Raw genomic sequence first — 17,774 nt, 5'->3', positions numbered from 1 at the left:
ATAATCCTAAAACAGCTTAAAATGAAGGCAGTACATTTGAATTTTTATTGCATAGTTTTTTGATTTGGCCTTGGTTTCGTCTCTCCAATTCAGAAGCACAGGTTGCTAAAGTAATTTAAATGTTACGATTTGGTTTGCGTATTCGTTCACAGGAATTCAAGTTGAGCTACTGTTTGTGTGTGTGCGTGTATGTGTGTGTGTGTGAAGTGTGATGCTGCTGTCAGTGCTAGAGATGAGTGGAGAGCTCATCTCACTCTATAGGTCACGGTCTTTCAACTTTTCAGTGCCCTCACCCATCCCTCCCCTCGCCTCCCTTATTAATTTCCTTTTTCTTCTGATCCACTTTCTTTATTCCTTCAGTCTGTCTCCTTTGCCTGTGCCAAAACATGTCCTTCCCCTTTCTTCCTTTTACAGCCTGACATCCTCTTTCATCCATCTTCTACTCCCTCTGTCTTAAAAAGGCTTTAAAGGGAGTTTAGGCGTAGCCCTCTCCATGGTAACACCATCTCCCATTCTAACACACACACACATTTTCTCACCTTCTCTCATCTCATCTCATAATTCTGCTCTAGCCTGTGCCTTATCGCTGTACCCTCCCCCTATATGCACTGCCTCTCCCACTATTCTCTCTCCCTCCTCCTCTCTCTCATTCTCTTTCTCACGCACATTCACTCCAGCTCTCCAGCTCTGGCAACTGGTCTGTTGCTACATGCTGCACCATCCTCTGACTGCGAGATGTTCACCCCAGCTTGTAAAGGATCTGCAGGGGAGCCGAGGTGAGGATTTCATAACAAACATTAACTGCTGCCGCCGACAGCAGCAAACTGCAAGCCAGATGACTGATGGGGAGAGCGTGAGTGTGTTTATGTGTGTGTGTGTGTGTGTGAGTGAGCTGATTTATGTGAGAACTCTCCAGCTGGAGTAGGCAGTCTGAGTGAGTTGCAGGTTAGGACACTTGTGATCTGAATGCACACACAAAAATGGTGAAGTGGAAAATTGATTTCTGAGGTTCTTCATCCTCTTTAAATTTGTGTGTTATGGGCAGAGTAGTTGTGTGTTTGTGTGTGTGTGTTTGTGGTTGTGTATGGTTTAGAGCCAGCCTGGTGTAACGTAAATTATTTATTTTAACACTGCAACAGTGCTACATTGTGAGGTTACGCTTTTTGACAGTTTATGAGACCATTGCGTAATATAGATGTATGTGTCTGTGTGTGTGTGTGTGTGCGTGTGTGTGTGTTTTTGTGTTTGTGTGCATGTGTGTGTGTGTGTGCAAATTTGATTGGAGGGGGGGAATTGAAGTAATTTTTTCCCCATGTAAATAGCATGTGAAGTGTGTTCTGAACTGTGTGTCAGCCAAAGGGTAAACGACTTCTTCGACCCATGTTTTTCCCAGTGTGTGCGTGTGCGCGCCAGAGGGCTCTCATTCATGTTCATGTGCACATATAGTACATGATGAGTTGTTTAATATGTGTAAGCAGAAGTCCCCCCTAGGAAATGTGGTCCCTATACTGCACGCAGCAGCAGTGCAGGGGGGGAGAGGCAGTGGGTGGTTCATGCGTCTGTTCCCCCAGAGGAAGCACTGTGCTGGTGATAATAGCCGACATATAAAATTGTTCAAGACAACTAGCAGGAGATTGATGTTTTCATTTATTCCTTTGCTGTAGAGGAAGGTTAAGCTGTACGAGCATCAGATGACTACATGTGCCTTTGAGTATTTCTGCGGAGGATAACTAATGAGGAGCACTAAATCAGGAATTTCACTTTACTTGTTTTCTGTTGTGTAGACCTATTTTGAAATTGAGACAAAAAATAACACTATTCAAAAGTTGTATTTATAAGACACAGCATCCTCACAGTCGGAGGTTTGACAAATCTGCAGTTCAGTCAGACAACTCATAATGAAACGTTTATTGCCACACTAGAATAGGTTAGTGTTTGGCGTTGAGAGGCTCTGATTTGCTCACTCCCCCCCATATGATTACACAGATATGATGGGAGTGATGAGCACACACTTGTTACCCCTCTCGGCGGATCCTGCAGGTGGATGCTGGAGTGGTGGAGGGGCTGAAGAAATTTGGAAGGGAGGCAAGCAAAGGGGGGTGATGGGAAATGTTCTGTGAATAAATAGACCACCCTAATAATGTGGGTGTGTATAATATATGATTGTGGAGAGTGAGGAACTGTATGTCACATGACGTATGTCACATGATTGGAGCAGCACAGCTCGAGTTGGCTGCCTAAACTAGCTCGCAGGCGTCGCTCCATTTCTGCAGTGTGGAATCAACGGCCCGACCTGGTAGCAGCTCAAAATAGATGATGGATAATCTGCGCCTCTTAGATGGTGTGAATTCATGATTTTTCCCACTTATTTAAATGTGTACAAGCATGCACACAGGTATGCACTTGCAAATAGTGTTCCTCAATGCAATCTTATGAATATATATGTTCCCACTGTGGAGGCATCTCACAGAAAGAGCAGAAAAACAGACCCTCACATATTCCCCTTTCAAGCTATAATAGGTTACAATGCTTCATTATGGTGCAAAGCAAATTTCCAGTACCACGAAATTACATAAAAAGTCAGTTCAAGGATGCAAAAAGACATCAATAGAATAATTTGTGCTGTTCGTGTCGCCTGGCACACGTCATGCATTTCTGATTGGCGCAACATTGGCATCATACGGTTCATTTGCTCAAGTTAAAATACTTGAACTCAAGTAAAAAATATCATCTATTTTTCCATCCTGCCCACGCTCCCTGTCTCTTTTTTTCCATATTGACAGCAGTTGAGCACAGATAAAAGTCAATCCTGCACACACACCTCCGAGCTTCAGTCCCCCTCTCCTCTTTTCTCCGCCGGTCATAAACCATCCTTCATTAATAATCCACCCTCAGTCTGTCAACACTTCTCAGTTCTGTTCCCTCTTATTGCACATCCATTCTTCCTCTCCCACACATGCTCCTCTGGTGATCAAGTCTAATTTCTAGTCACATCTCCGATTGTAGATCATGACCGAAAAAACCTCAACCTCTGTTGCTCTGTAGTTTTTTAATCTTCTTTTTTTCTTTGGCACTGATTGATTTCAAACCCAATCTGTCCTTTCCACCATCCTCTTTTTCCTCAATGACTGAGCGATCAATGAAAACTTTGATATGGTGTCAAATGAGTCACCGCAGCTGCAGGGGGTTTCATTTTTGTATTTGTGTCTTCCCAGTAAAGGGAAAAGATAAGTGTGAGAAAATGCTGTGTTCTCAGTGTACGGCTTATTAAAAACCTTGTGTGTGGGCTGATCTTCTGCAGTCGGCCCTGTGGGTGTTTCTCATTGTATTTTCAACATCCAGGGTCTACGTGTAGCTCTTAAAACCCCCTCCTCCCTCCCAGCTCTGCAGTGAAGGGGAAGTACGTGAATTTAATGGATGTTTTTTTCTGATCAATGTTGTCTGGAAGAGTGAACAACGGGAGGGAAGAGGAATGTGTGTGTGTGTGTGTGTGTGTGTGTCTGTGTGCACATGTCACAGCTTGTTAAGTTGTGTGCATGTATATGCACACGTGTCAGCATGTGTGAGTGCTTGTGTGCAGGAGTGCGCAACTACTGTACGTATCTGTGGATGGTTCTAGGTACATACGTGTACACGTGTGTGTGTGTGTGTGTGTGTGTGTGTGTGTGTGTGTGTGTGTGTGTGTGTGTGTGTGTGTGTGTGTGTGTGTGTGTGTGTGTGTGTGTGTGTGTGAGATCTGGAAGAGTGGGTTTATGGATGGGCTTTGCTGTCACTTTCGCTAACATCCACCACTAGACGGAGGAACTTTGAGGGGGAGATAAAAATAGAATGCAAACAAGAGGAAGGTTTAGTGAGGAGTGATAGATTGCGGATTATAAACAATGAGAAGTTGAAATCCTCTAAAAAGGATAGAAGAAATAGATTAGGAATAGACTGTTTGTATACAATGTGCTCCTGGTCACAGCAATGAGTGAATTTCAAAGAGAATAGGATGCTTTTTTTTCTCTTCACTTCTGAGTTGTTGGTCAATAAAGTGCATAACTTCTTCATGCTGTGTTTGTCCAACACCAAACACGAAAAGTTTTTGCTAGTCTAAATTTTTTAGCCCTGTTTTGTTTGTTGTCGTACTCTTTTCAAACACAGGACCAGAATTCAAGTTGGAGAGTTAGCGGTGTTGATGCTGAAATTGTGCAACAGTGTTGGATATAATTTGTAGCTCAACATTATTTTAAATTTTTTACTTCTGGAGATTTTATCAAGGCTTCAAAATTTATAAAAGTGGTGACCTGACATCATGAATAAGTTTCATGAACGTTCAAACGTCTGCAATAGTGGAAAAGCAAATGGTAAAATCTCGTTTTGTCATGGAAACCAGAAGGATGCTAACAGAAAAACACATCATTCCTGCAGCATTCTGTACCTGCTCAGTGTCGAGCTTTACTATGTTTGGTACCTTGTGGTTAGAAAGGCAGTTTCATTTGCTTCAATCTACAGTATAATTGGTTTCATGCTGGAGACACTTTACTGGGTTAAATCTAGTTTGTAATAAAATCCACATGGGGCGTGTGTAATGGTGCATTTTACAATACTTCTACTAATTTCATTAAACATGATGATTTTTTTGGTGAGGGAGAAGCTGGTTGTTGTAAAGAGTTATTTAAATGACATAAATAAAATCATAAATATTTGCATTATGTTCCTGCATCTGTGAAAATGAGTCATGCATGTTAAAACAATGCATGAGCCTTTTTCAGATCACATTATAAGATTCAAAGGAAAATAGCTGCACCTCAAACCTCTGTGTACGTGCATGCAGTAGGTGTTTTATTGTGTGTGTGTGTGTGTGTGTGTGTGTGTGTGTGTATGTGTAGGTGTGTGTGTGTGTGTGTATAAAGAGCAGCAGATGGATAATATTTCTTCCAATATTTCAAACAAATATGGCAGTCTGTTCATGAATGTTGAATTTTTCTCATTATCCCACCACAACCTTATTATGAGATCAATTTGAGATATGTTGTTTTAATGTATTCACAATGACATAACAGGATCAAATTACCACCATATAATGCTAATAATAATAATGATAAGAAGAAGAAGAAGAAGAAGAAGAAGAAGAAGAAGAAGAAGAAGAAGAAGAAGAAGAAGAAGAAGACATTTGACTTTGACTTTTGAATAACATTATTTATGACACATTGTCAAAGTAAATCTTAATTATTCAATTATGTGGAAAAGAAAGGATAAAACATTTCATGCACACACACATCATACACCAACCCTAAAGTTACAAGATGCTCTGCTTAAATTTTAAAAAAAGAGACTGGTTGTCCCCCAGTGAGCACAGGACCTGTCCAACCCCCCCCCCCCCCACAGCCCTGAAACCCTCCAAATTGTCCGTCAGTGTAAAATAAATTGTGTAAATTATTCTTTCGACTTATCTGGGTCGCTATCTTTGCATTTGAAAAGAGAAAATTCATTAAAACCATAGTGTGTTTTTTCCTTGCTATGTATTTGGGTCCAAAAACAAAGAGAAGCATAGAGAAGACCTCTCCTAAACCCCCCACCCACTCTTGCAGTTGTTTAAAAGTGTTAGTTAATCGACAGGACAGGGACAGGACACTACTAGGTGTTCTAGGGTCTCTGGCAGTGAGCAGAAAGGACACACCCCCCTCAGTGCTTGGGTCCAGGTGAGCTCTGTATCTGTTCGTAGCTAGAGCTCCATGTATAATCCTCCACTGGATGTCTGCCATCCGTTTCTCCACAGGAGGTTTATTCAGGACCCGCCAGCTGCCACTAGGGGAATAGTCCGAGCCAAAAAACTCAGTCCATCTGGACTCCCTGACTCCTGCAAGAGAGCGAAAGTTCAGGACCTTCACACAGCTACAGTACAGCTGTTTCCCTCCAGAGGGGTTGAAGGTGCCCAGTGCTGGAGTTCTGAGGGTTAGCAGTCGGCCGCTCTCTTCTCTCCACTCCCCCACTGCAGGACCCACATTCAGGAGAGGAAACCTGTATTCTTGTGTTTTTGTCCACTGGTCAGCCTGACTTTGGCTCTGGGCGAAGGTTCGAAGAGACTGGGCCAGTGATCTCGTCCACGAGGCCCCGCAGCACTCTGGTGGAAGAAGAAGAAGAAGTAGACGAAAGAGTAAAAGTTGAACTAACCAGATTTTGCAATTCTTAATTGGTTTTCAAATTGTATTCTAGAAATCCTCTTACAACCCTCCCTTAGGGGGGCCAGACCCCTAGCTTGGGCCACTGCATGAAAAGAAGCGTTTGTGTCAATCTGTGTCGCAGAGAAGTGTTGGCACATCCTTCGGTTAACGACTTTCACACGTATCTGCAGGCAGCAAAGGAAACGCTCAGGGTTCCTGCAGTTGTCAAGCCTGTGAGCTGTTGAGATTTGACCCCCCCTGCTCCAACTCCTAGAGGACGCTTTCATATGCAAATGACAATGCTCTGAGCTTCACAAATGCAAATCAGTTTCCCTGAGAGCAGATAACACCAATGTGTAAGAGGCACCAACAAACTATCTGGCTGAGTAAACCAGGCTTAAAATAAATATTAAACCTGAAATTTTAAATTGTTCTTAAGTAAGTAAGTGTGCTATAATGAATTATATTGTATACCACGAACAAAGGTCAATGCAGTCAAAAGAAATGAAACAATGCACTTTATTTCAAATTTTTATTGTCATCCAAAACAATCCTAAATCTCAACAACTGTATAGAGTGGCATGATTACAGTCACTTTTTCAATTGTGCTGGTTAAATGCACAGAGGAAGTGTAAACCACACCTCTACCAGCAAATAAATGATGCTGGTATGATCATCTGTGTCCTGTAAGCTCCAAACTTCTACTGGCTTTCCATAAAAATATCTGTCCTCCCAAAATACTGGCATCAAATTCACATGTCAATGGCAAACTAAGCTGTTCCATGAATTATAAATGGTACCTTTTCACCACTACTTTCAAAATTGCTATGAAACATTCATTGATTTAATGATTTATTTTTTCAGTGTAATATTTAATCCCCCATGGACTGCACAGTGACAAAACACAGCAGCCGGCTGTTTGGATACAACATACATCTCCACTCAGTTTGATTATTATTTTAAATATAAAGGAGACACAATATAGAGCTTAAATTCCTTCATAATTTGAACTTCAATTGTCTAATTGTTGTTATTAAACTTTCTCAGTATTCCATTAAAACAGTCAACACTTTTATCCAAAGCGACTTACAATAAGTGCATTCAACTATAAGGTTACGAACACAGAACAGCATGAGTGAATCATGTGTGTAAATTTACTAAACACCACAAAAAATAAACCTGGCCTCAGTCAAATACTTATCCCATGAAGTAACCGCTGCTCACGTCACCCGCTCGCGTCATCAGCTGATGGACTCGTCCAATCAGAGCCTCGTAAACGCCGTGCAGCAGCGTCGAGTGTCCCGCAGACAGGAAGCGGGTCGTGTTTAGCTTGTCCCGTACGAGTGACTCTGTCTTCGGGGTAAATAACTTGCTGAAGTCGACACGACGCTGTTCCCTGGAGGAGAAGATGAGTGCGTGTGGAGGCAGAGCCGCGGGCCCGGTGTGGACGAGTCGAGGCGGAGAAGACGGAAGCACAGTCCCTGAGTTACGGTGAGCTAGAGACGCCATGCTAACCACTAAGCTAACCCTACATCTGAAAGCATGTCCGCCACTCTTTGGGATAGCGAGAAAGTTGCTAAAATACGAATACAGCATCGAGTGCTGGAGCAGATCTAGTGCATGTGTAAATATGTATGAATTACTTAGATGTAACAGTTTGTTCTCGTTAAGTTTTTTCATCAACGTGACTTTTTTCTGTATGTTTTCACAGCCTCAGCCCCCCCCCCACACACACACACAAACAAAGAGGCGTTAGGCTGAGACGCTGAAAGTCCGGATTTAAAGTGCAGAAAATTAAGCCATTGAATGTAAGTAACTGTTTATGAATTGTTTTGGTGTTTTTTTGCTGTGGATCTTCCAACGGTGATGCAGCGCGGCTATTTCCGTTTATTAATAATAAAGTCATGTTACATGTGTTGTTTTCCAGCTGCCTGTCCATGACGTACAAAGACACACTATGAGCCAGTATGATCCGACCAGACCTTACATCAGCATTGAGGAGTTGTCGGAGAAGAAAGAGGGTAAGGTTATATTCATTAAATAATTTTCCAGTTACATGTAAAGGTGTATGTTGTCATTGAACTGTGCTAATTTTACTGAATGTGTTTACAGCTGATTGAAGCGGGACAGATGACATGGATCCATCCTTCCACAACCAGGAGCGCACCGACCTGTGTCCCACACTTCATATAAGACTGGAAGCTACACTGGATCTCACAGCTACACACCACAGACGTCTACACACTGGAGAAGAGTCCCACAAAGAAGTCATGACCCAGAGGCTGCAGAGAAACATTTCAAGCCTCACCTGAGATTTTGTACAATATTTTTGCTGTATGTAAATAAAGCTTTCACTCCACATATACCTTGTTCACATTTGTTCCCTGTACAATATGTTCACCTATAGCATCAAGCATCACATGAATGTTTAGTTTTAATTAACTGCAGTGCTTTTGGTAAAGGCTTACTTATAAATAATAATAAATATTAATATATACATTTTTATTATAAATATTGTGTGGGAGGGGCTTACCCCACGTGCGGAATGCTGTGACCCCACGTGTGCACTGCAATGACCCATAAGGTGACCAATAGCAACACTTCTACCAGCCAATCACGAGTGACATTAGTTTCAAGGGTCTGTGGTTTCCTCCAATGGTGAGTAGAGAGAGGTTCTAGCCAGCGGCTGGACTCCGATTCATATGCTAATTAGATCACACGTCGCGATCGGTCCGCGCGGCGGCGCGAGCCCCCCCGCGGCTCTCTCCTTTGTTCTCCAAATCCCCCTTAAGGTCCGCAAACGCCGATAGACCCACCTTGTCTTCACTGGCGAACGCCGAGGTAACATCATGGAAACAGTTGGTTACAGCAGGGGATTAGGCCTGTCCGTAGAGGTTCACTGTGACAATAATACTGCTTTTCGTCTAGTGGGCACCACTGCTTTAATTTGAGATGAGATGATGATCCTGATTTAAAATACAACTGATTATTGTTAACTTATTCAAACCTCCTCTCAATACCAATGCTGTCTTTACTGGTCTGCATGTGGATATGCATATTGACAAAATGGCAAGACACATTTGGCAATAATGTTATAGTGTCGTACAATATGCAGGTTTGATGATTCTGGGCTTCGAGGAGAATCTGTCACTGCGGTTACATGTGTCCGATTGAAACCCGATTTCTGGCGTTGTCCGGTTTCAATCGAAGATCCATGTCATGTAACTCCACAAATCTAGATTTCTTGTGTCCGACTGAAGTCGGATAACCACCTCCAGATAAGTAGATCGGATTTGGCTGTATATCGGACAACGCGTGCATGTAACTCTGGAAGCTAGACAACAACTGGAGAAGACGTCTTTGCGCATGCTTGAGATCCTGCCACCCCTCCTCCCTCCCTCCCTCCCTCCCTGGCCGTGACCCGGAAGTCGACACGTAGATAAAATGTCGCTGCCCGGTGCCGGCCGGCACTCGCCATTACCATTCTAATCAAATGCACCGTACGCATTCGCAGTACTCCTAGAGTAAACATGCACAACATCATGTAGAGGGACGTAGCTTCACCTTGCTCTCCGTTCGTCATCTTTCTCGCATGCTGAGTTGAAGGCTGTTGTTGTTTTTGTGTTGCTAGTGGTGACGAGGTCAAGCGGAAATGGCAGGATCACCACTAGCTGTAATGAAAACAGCGCTACCTATCGTAGTGGGGTATGAAATGCTTTCGGACAAGAGTCGGATTTCTCAGTGCCATGTACCCTGAGATAGAGCAGTTATCCCCCCATGGATAGAGAAACCCGATTTCGGCCGAAATCGGGTTTCTGCCATCATGTAAACGTAGTGACTGTTTATGTGTGTGTGTGTGTATGTGTGTGTGTGTGGCTGTTGTGATAGATGACAACAGATGTGGTTGAGACAGAAACCATTAAAGCAGAGCAACAGCTCTGAATCAGCAACACTCCTGAAAAAACCTCATATGACTAAGTAACCTATTAGAGACTCCGTAGAGGTGGATGAAGGGAGGGAAGAGATAGATGAAGTGAAAGAGAGAACTCTCTCACGTCTGCCTGGGCGTATTTATCATCCCCTGGGAATCAATGTAATGACCAAATAAGTTATTGCTATATTGGGAAGAGGGGACAGAGAGGGGAGGGTGGTGAGGAAGGAACAGAAGTAATAAAGATGGAAACATCACGTCTCTGTTTGAGAGGGAGAATCTAATTGTAAAAAAACTGATTTCATTGGAGCGAAGAAAAAGTGAAGACAGAAGGAAAAGCTAAATAAAATATTCTCTGGTAAGTACCAGGACATGCCATAAGGGTGTTCTGACATTTCCTCCCACTGTACAGAAAATAAGCCAAAATATCCAGACTACAAAGGCTGCCATCCTGCACCGAACATCTCACCTTGGGCACCAGCCTGCAGTGTGATCATGGTCTAGAGCTGCAGTATTAAGGTCCCACAACCAGGTGGCGATAGTTTGGATTAACTTTCGGGAGCTGTCATGACATCCAGTCTAAAAGTTTAAATTTAAACCAATCTTTTAGGAACTGTGTCCATAACAAGTGAGCATTCTTCACTGGAACTACCTTCTAGTGAAGAAAATACTCTCTATTCATAAATAATGCTGAAGGTGACATCACCTGGGAAAATGTAATTTCATGATTGAGTGAAGAGCGAAAGAAAAGGGTGACACCTCAACACGTTGACCTGCACCATGCTGTTTGGTAGAAGAATTTCAGCGGATTAGTGTTATGCACATGTTGGAGCGCATGATGGACTATAAATACACGTGTAAACAGTCAATGTGCCTTTTTATTGCTGCATTTAGTCCCAGTTTAATTTTGAGTAGACACAGTTTTTTGGTGTCTCTCTCTCACCTCCCTCTTCTTCTCCCACGTACACAAACAAACACAAAAGCCTTTAAAGGTGCAAAGACACACGACTTTCTGTCCTTCCCACTAAAAACCATATCACAGCTCTGTACATAAACGCTGATGATGAAGGAGATGTTTTGTAATCACCAAATTGTAACCTGATCTTAGTTCCTACATGGTAACACCTGCTTTAATGTCTTATCTTCAGCATAGCAAGTTGGTAGGACGAACTGAGTCGTGTGTATTAGCTTGTTAGAGAAGGAAAAAGCTTCAGCCTTTATGACACCTCTTGGGAAATCTAAATGTCAAACGAACTCAATCTTGACAGATTTACAATTTTTCTTAATTATCCTGTTTCCCAGAGCAGCATTGAGACATCAATATAGTGGCCCAGGAAATAAAGTGCTAATAACCACATTACAATGCAGCAATGCTAAGTGCTGCTAATAAATATTAGTCACTGTATGCTGTCACAGTTAAAATGCTCTCAGTGTGTCAGTAGGAAAGATCCTTTGGTGACCTCCTGACACGTGACATCGGCCGACCCACTTGCCCGGATTCAGCACAAAGTTCGGTGCGGGTGTAAATGAAAGTGTCACATTTTAGAACAATGTTGACGTGCTGTACTTGTAACAGAGAGTGTGAATCTTCCCACACTATGAAAGTAGCAAATCCTCTCAAGTCATAATGCTCTTTAAAGTGGCGTAGGAGACACAGAATGATTGTCTTAAAGAACGAACAACAGGACATGGTAAAGCATCTATACATATGAGCATTAACAGGTTAAATAATTTAATTATAAGATATTATTGTGCACATGAATCATTAAAGTTTGGGTAGGCGCTATTAATTCAATACACTTCTTTTCTGCTAAGATCTCCTCGATATGACCAATCAATAATATGATCATTACAAACTTTTACCTTGATTACAATTTATAAACCATTATTTTATATATAACTTTAGTAAAAGGGGAAAACATCACCTGTCACATCTCAAACAGGATAATTCCTTTACCTTCTGCTATCGAGGGATGCTCGGACAACCTGGAAAAAACTTAAACCATTACTGTTTCAGAACATAACAACTACCGTTAGCATGCTGGAAACTTTGTTTAAACTGTAACTTAGGGGCATCAAAACAAACTGCAAACACAACTTGAACATTTTCAGCATTTGAGAGCCAAGTTTATGGTGACAGGGGCGTAACAACGGGGTAGGCAAAGCAAACAAATGGCTGTGAGCTGTCTAGATGCATGTGATGTTCCTGGGATGGTGCTGAGGGCTTGTACTAAAACTTTACTACGATACTATTATTTATGTGTGCCCAGTATGACCTTTTGTCTATAATTTTGATATTAAAAGCATCATTTGGAGATTGGAATGATGTGGTTTAGTATCATATGATTCTATCGCCTGGGGCCCCCAAGGTCTCTTGGAACTTATACGTCGATCGAAGAGAAAAACTGTTCTCTCCTTTCGGCTCTTTACTATTGTTTTAGAGCCTTCTGGTAAAACCACATTTATAAGGTATCATGAGTTATTTCCACAAGACACCATTGTTTAAAACAGCATTTATGCAAAAACTTAATCAGACTAAACACATAATATTCTTACATGCCTGCTAAAGGGTTAGAATACCTATTATCTTCTCCTCTGTTAATGTGTGCAAGGTTCATGCTCACTGTACATTAGTGTTGATGTGCCATCTAAAGCGGCAATTTATTATTTTTCACTGAACTTAACAGATGCACACAAATATAAAAGTTCCCTTATTCCTTTCCAGTTTGTCTTTCATTAAATTTAGATATCATTTTTCATTTTCACCATATTTACTGTATACATGAACCACTAGAGGGAGAGTTCGGTCTGTGCATAGACCCGTCACTGTCATGTACTTAGACAAGGCTTATGTACATTTTAATTCCAGTTCAGATTCAATTGTCTATTCTATTCTATAATGACAAGTAATGTAGTGTCAGACTTTTATCTGTGTGTGTCCATTGGAGTATATAATTGTGTTTAATCAGTGGTGTCAATGTGATACAGAGAGAGAGAGAAAGAGAGAGATGTAGAGAGAGAGGGGCTCACACATACTATATCATGGTGAAAGCTTTTGACTACAATCACTCTCTAGGCTTAAGAAGTGCTTGTTTTATTTCTTGGACTCAATACTTTTGTAAAGTGATTGTTAATCAAATCAATGCTCTATTCAAAGATGAAAATACAACAGAGCTCAAGTTTGATTTGAAAATGAACCTTGTCAGGACATTATTTTATTTTGTAGTCTATTTTCCAAATCCTGTTGTTTGCCATCTAAACAATACAGACTATACAAAATTAAATCCAATAGGTCAAAGTATTTTTGCAGTGCATTGACCTAATCTAAAAAGTCCTCAAAGTTGCCTTTGTTCATTTGATCTATAATTTGCCCCACCAACACGCAGTGTCACAAGCACAAGTTGTGTGTCTTTGTCATGTTGGGGGATCTTTTAAAAAATATATATTTCCGTGTCTTTATTATTTAATGTGTGTGTAGCTTAAATGCATGTGTATTTAATGCAAATTCAAGAAATTATTGTAAGAAACAATTGTAATCCTTTTTTCCTCTGCTGTGATAGTGATCCTGACATTGGTGTTCCCCCGGGAGTGTGATCATTTGCTTCTAACTGTTAATTTCATTGATCCAATTTCTGTAGATGGAAGCTAAATATAGTCAAGTATCAGTTAAACAGCTCAGAGGCAGACAGCTGCTATTATGCTGTTATAACTGATGACTGTGCAGCAGTGTTGTAATCAATTACTCAATTTACATTATTCCTTAAAAAAGAGTGTGTAACTTTGTTGATTACTCAACAGTCCTTTACACATAGCCCACCATTTGTCTACAAATGCCTTGAGAGGATAAACACAGGCTCTAGAGAAGGCCTTTTCTTTAACTGAGGTAATGCTTTAAAAGGCAGGGGGTATTCAGCTTGTTGCAATATGCAACCTCACCGCTAGATTACATTACATGTCATTTAATTTAGCTGACGCTTTTATCCAAAGCGACTTACAATAATTGCATTCAACCCCAGGGTACAAACCAAGAACAACAAGAATCAAGAAAGTACAATTTCTTCAAAAATAAAGCAAAACTACAAAGTGCTATAATTTAGTGCCATTGAAGTGCTATTTTTTTTTATTCAAAAACTAGATTCCCTTAGTCCTACACACTGCAACTTTAATGTGTAATATTAGTGTGTGTCTGATGGCAAAAATATAAAATTATTTAAATGTATATACAAGCTCTGAAGTATTAACCACAAAATATCTCACAGGGTTTGTTGAAAACAAGCTCTTGAGTTTTTTGATGTCAGAATCTGTGTAAACTTGAACTCAGCGAGAAGAGGAAGGCTATCAGGAAGGACACTCCCTTTGGTTACAACCACAGTGTGTGGTTAATCTGCACGGCTCTTCAGCTCTCCCCTTTCCTGTAAGAGTATCAACTAATATTGTACAATACTTTACTAAATTAATCCAGTTCGGCATATTTTCTAAGCAGATTCCTGCAATGTATTTTTTAATAAGTATAGCCAGTGCTGACCATCCAGTTATACAATCAATGTCAAAATGAAAGAGCAGTTTTAGTTGGAAACATGATCTTAGGCTTGAGTGGTTGTATTGTAGTTGAGTCAGTCAACTCAAGATGTTTTTTTAAATGCTTCTGTGTGAGTGTGAACTGTGAGTAGAAATCTGCGGACTCGGCAAGGGGGGGGGGGGGGGGGGGCACACACAGCACATAGTGCCGTGAAGTGGGTGTGTGCTCGGATAATAGATGTCAAGGCTGCTTGTGATAAAAATGTTAAACTCCAATTGCTGCTCCATGTGCAGAATAGCTCTCTGTCCACATAGATGTGTGAGAAACGAGCACAGAGCGCCACATAGAAGATTGTGGTCCCTCCCCGGCTTGCTCCTATCACCTGTTTGTTTGCATATACCTCAGTGCACCTGTTTGTGGTGTCACATTGAGAGAGAGAGAGAGAGAGAGAGAGAGTGTGTGTGTGGGTGTGTGTTTGTGTGTTTAACACCCTGTGCAAGCCAGAGACCATGCAAAGTCTCAGGAAAGGTAGTTTACTGGTCAAGTGGCAAAGTGAGAAACAACAGCTCTGGAGAGGCATTTGTGACAGCAGAAGTGAGTGAGACAAAGGAGGGGAAAAAGGAGGGGAAATAGAAGCAAAAAAACAAAACAAAGAGAGAGAGGGGAGAGAGAGAGAGAGAGAGAGAGAGAGAGAGAGAGAGAGAGAGAGAGAGAGAGAGGGGGAAGTAGGGAGACTGGGTCAGAGAGAGACACACAACGTGCAAGAGTACGTAGTGACAGCAGGACAAACATTTTCCAGAGGACAGAGTCTGCTGAGAAAGTTCAGTCTGACAAAATGCTTAAAAGGAGGAGAAGTGTGTCATTTGGTGGATTTGGATGGTATGTCTCATTTTCATTGGATTCTAATTTGTTTGTGTGTTTTTCTTACAGTTTGCATTGTATATACATGCTCATGATTGTGCACGTTAGGATTGTAGTTGTTCAGTGAGTTTGATTGAGGTACTGCTGCTGGTTTTAAGTGTGTGTGCATGTGTGTGTTTGTGTGGTAGAAATCACAACTTTTGTCTGAAAAGGAAGGATGGGTGGAGAGCTCAGCTTAGCTCTAAAACTCTTTATGACAACCAGTTGTGTGCGTGCGTGTGTGTGTGTGCGTGTCTGTGTGCGTGCCTGTGTGTGTGTGAGAATGTACAGTTTCACTCTGTGCTGTCTCCATTCAGAGACATCAACTATCAACAGTCTGCTTTGTCTCTCCCTGCTGTCCATTGTTGTTGCTATAATGTCCCTGTTCTGGGACTATGGACACAGCTCTTGTTGGTCATGTTTTCCTGCTCTGTTGGATGAGAAGAGTTCCCATGATGCAGCACAGAAGTAGGTGCCAGGGAGCCCATTTAGTGCTGGATGCGCTGACACACTCGGACGGAGTGTTTTTGTGCTGGCTCCCCTGCTGCTAATCGCTCCGACACTGAAGCGCTGCTTCAGAGCACTTAACCTTCCCGGTTGCGGGCTGAGGCTGCCAGACAGGCTGAAGTAACCCGAAGCACATTGAGCTGAGGAGCAGCACGTTACAGGTAGCCGGGTCCATGAGGGACTGATACAGGGGTAAACACCAAACCAGGCAATCAGAAATTTTTCAGAAAATAAAAGATTTTACTTTACACATGAAGTCAGATCACACATCATGATGACTGCTAAGCAACCTGTCAAGACAAAAATGTCTACTGAAGCAATGGAGGAGATCTCCAGTTTTAAAATAAGTATCTCCAAGTTACATTTTGAGAAATACTTTTTTGGAGCTTTAATCATATTTATGCAGTGCCCGCTCTGTTTGTAATGTTCTGTTCGCTTGTCCACTGTTAAAGCTCTGGAGCTACTTCAGAATTATTCCTTGTCATAAGTGAGTCTTCCTCAAACTCTTCTACAACGGACTGTGTGACCTTTTATTGTTTGTGTGCCGGACCTTTTTTTATTTGTTCAGTTTATTGGCAACCAATGTCAATGTGCATTACCACCAAGTGCACTGGGTGTTGTGTGCAGAGCTTTTTTACAAACCGTCTATGGTGCAGAGTAAAGTTAGAATACATTGTGCTCAGGAGCTCAAGATTTGATATCAATGTTTTTCATAAAGCAAAGAATTATACATGCCAAGTGTGAAGCCGTTAAAATTAACGTTTCGCCAGATATACATTCCACATACAGACAGACTTTGTGGAATTAGTGAGTTTATGGGACTGTCCCCTCACAGCAAAGAAGGTTCTTGGTTTGAATTCCAGTTTTGCCGTGGTCATTCTGTGTGGAGTTTGTATGATCTACCTGTGCCTCCAGGTTCACTGACTTCCTCCCTCAGTCCAGAAACATGCAGCTTTGTTTCAGTGGAGACTCTAAATTGTCTGGAGGTTGGCGGCCTGTCCAGGGTGTATCCTATCCTCTTGGATTAGGTCCAGAAATGGATGGATGGGAGTCTGGAAATGCGAGTCCCTGCTGCTTCAATAATATATTTATGGCATGTCCCTTTAACAGCTGCAGTTCAGCAAAACTTTTGAATCAGTTTTTGATTATTCCTAAAACAAGGAAAGCATGTCGTATCATCTAAATAGCAGAAGTTGCTCTTCTTACAGATGATTTGAAGGCTGAATATGAGATGACAAGACTTGTTGCTGCTAATCAGTTCTGCTGGCAAACAAATTTGACTAAAAAAAAAAGCAGAGCTTGTTTATTGGATCCCTCTCAAGAATTTATAAGCTTTAACAAATTACATTTACTATGAAGCTAAGACAGGTCGGACCAGCACACATCGTGTGAAGGGATGACGCTTAAAATTCTAAAATTTTCAGTGTGATGATTGCTGGAACAGTTAATCTTGGCCTCTGGGGGTAAAAGTGTTGTTAGGTAGCGTTATTAGAGTCTAGGGTCAAATGATTCTGCAGGGGAAATGGTCTCCGGCTTCGATTGGCAGTGTTTTTTTTACATCTTTTTATTTTAAAGACAGCGATGGTTTCTGATGCATTGTTCATGGGTTCTCATCACAATGAACACTACTCACCCGGAAGAAAAAAAACTGAAGGAAAACTCCTCAACTGGCAATGGGAAAGGAGCCACCTATTTCTAAGCAAGTTTACCTGCTTGTTAAAAACCTGATGACATTGTTGTAAAGGAGGTAGGGCTTATAAGCTGTGTTACA

The 17,774-nt window shown here is 41.6% G+C and overlaps 1 long non-coding RNA gene across 1 annotated transcript; it reads left to right on the top strand.

Moving 5' to 3' along the window:
- The first annotated feature begins 6,816 nt into the window (after positions 1-6,816).
- On the top strand, positions 6,817-8,509 carry LOC133003399 (uncharacterized). Its single transcript, XR_009678283.1, has 4 exons — positions 6,817-7,637; positions 7,858-7,954; positions 8,074-8,167; positions 8,259-8,509. It is a non-coding gene; the product is annotated as an uncharacterized LOC133003399 (long non-coding RNA).
- The last annotated feature ends 9,265 nt before the right edge of the window (positions 8,510-17,774 follow it).

Source organism: Limanda limanda, chromosome 6 (genome assembly GCF_963576545.1).
Source record: "Limanda limanda chromosome 6, fLimLim1.1, whole genome shotgun sequence".
NCBI lineage: Eukaryota > Metazoa > Chordata > Actinopteri > Pleuronectiformes > Pleuronectidae > Limanda > Limanda limanda.
Note: the sequence above shows the minus strand (reverse complement) of the source record. Positions and strands in the feature narration are given on the sequence as shown.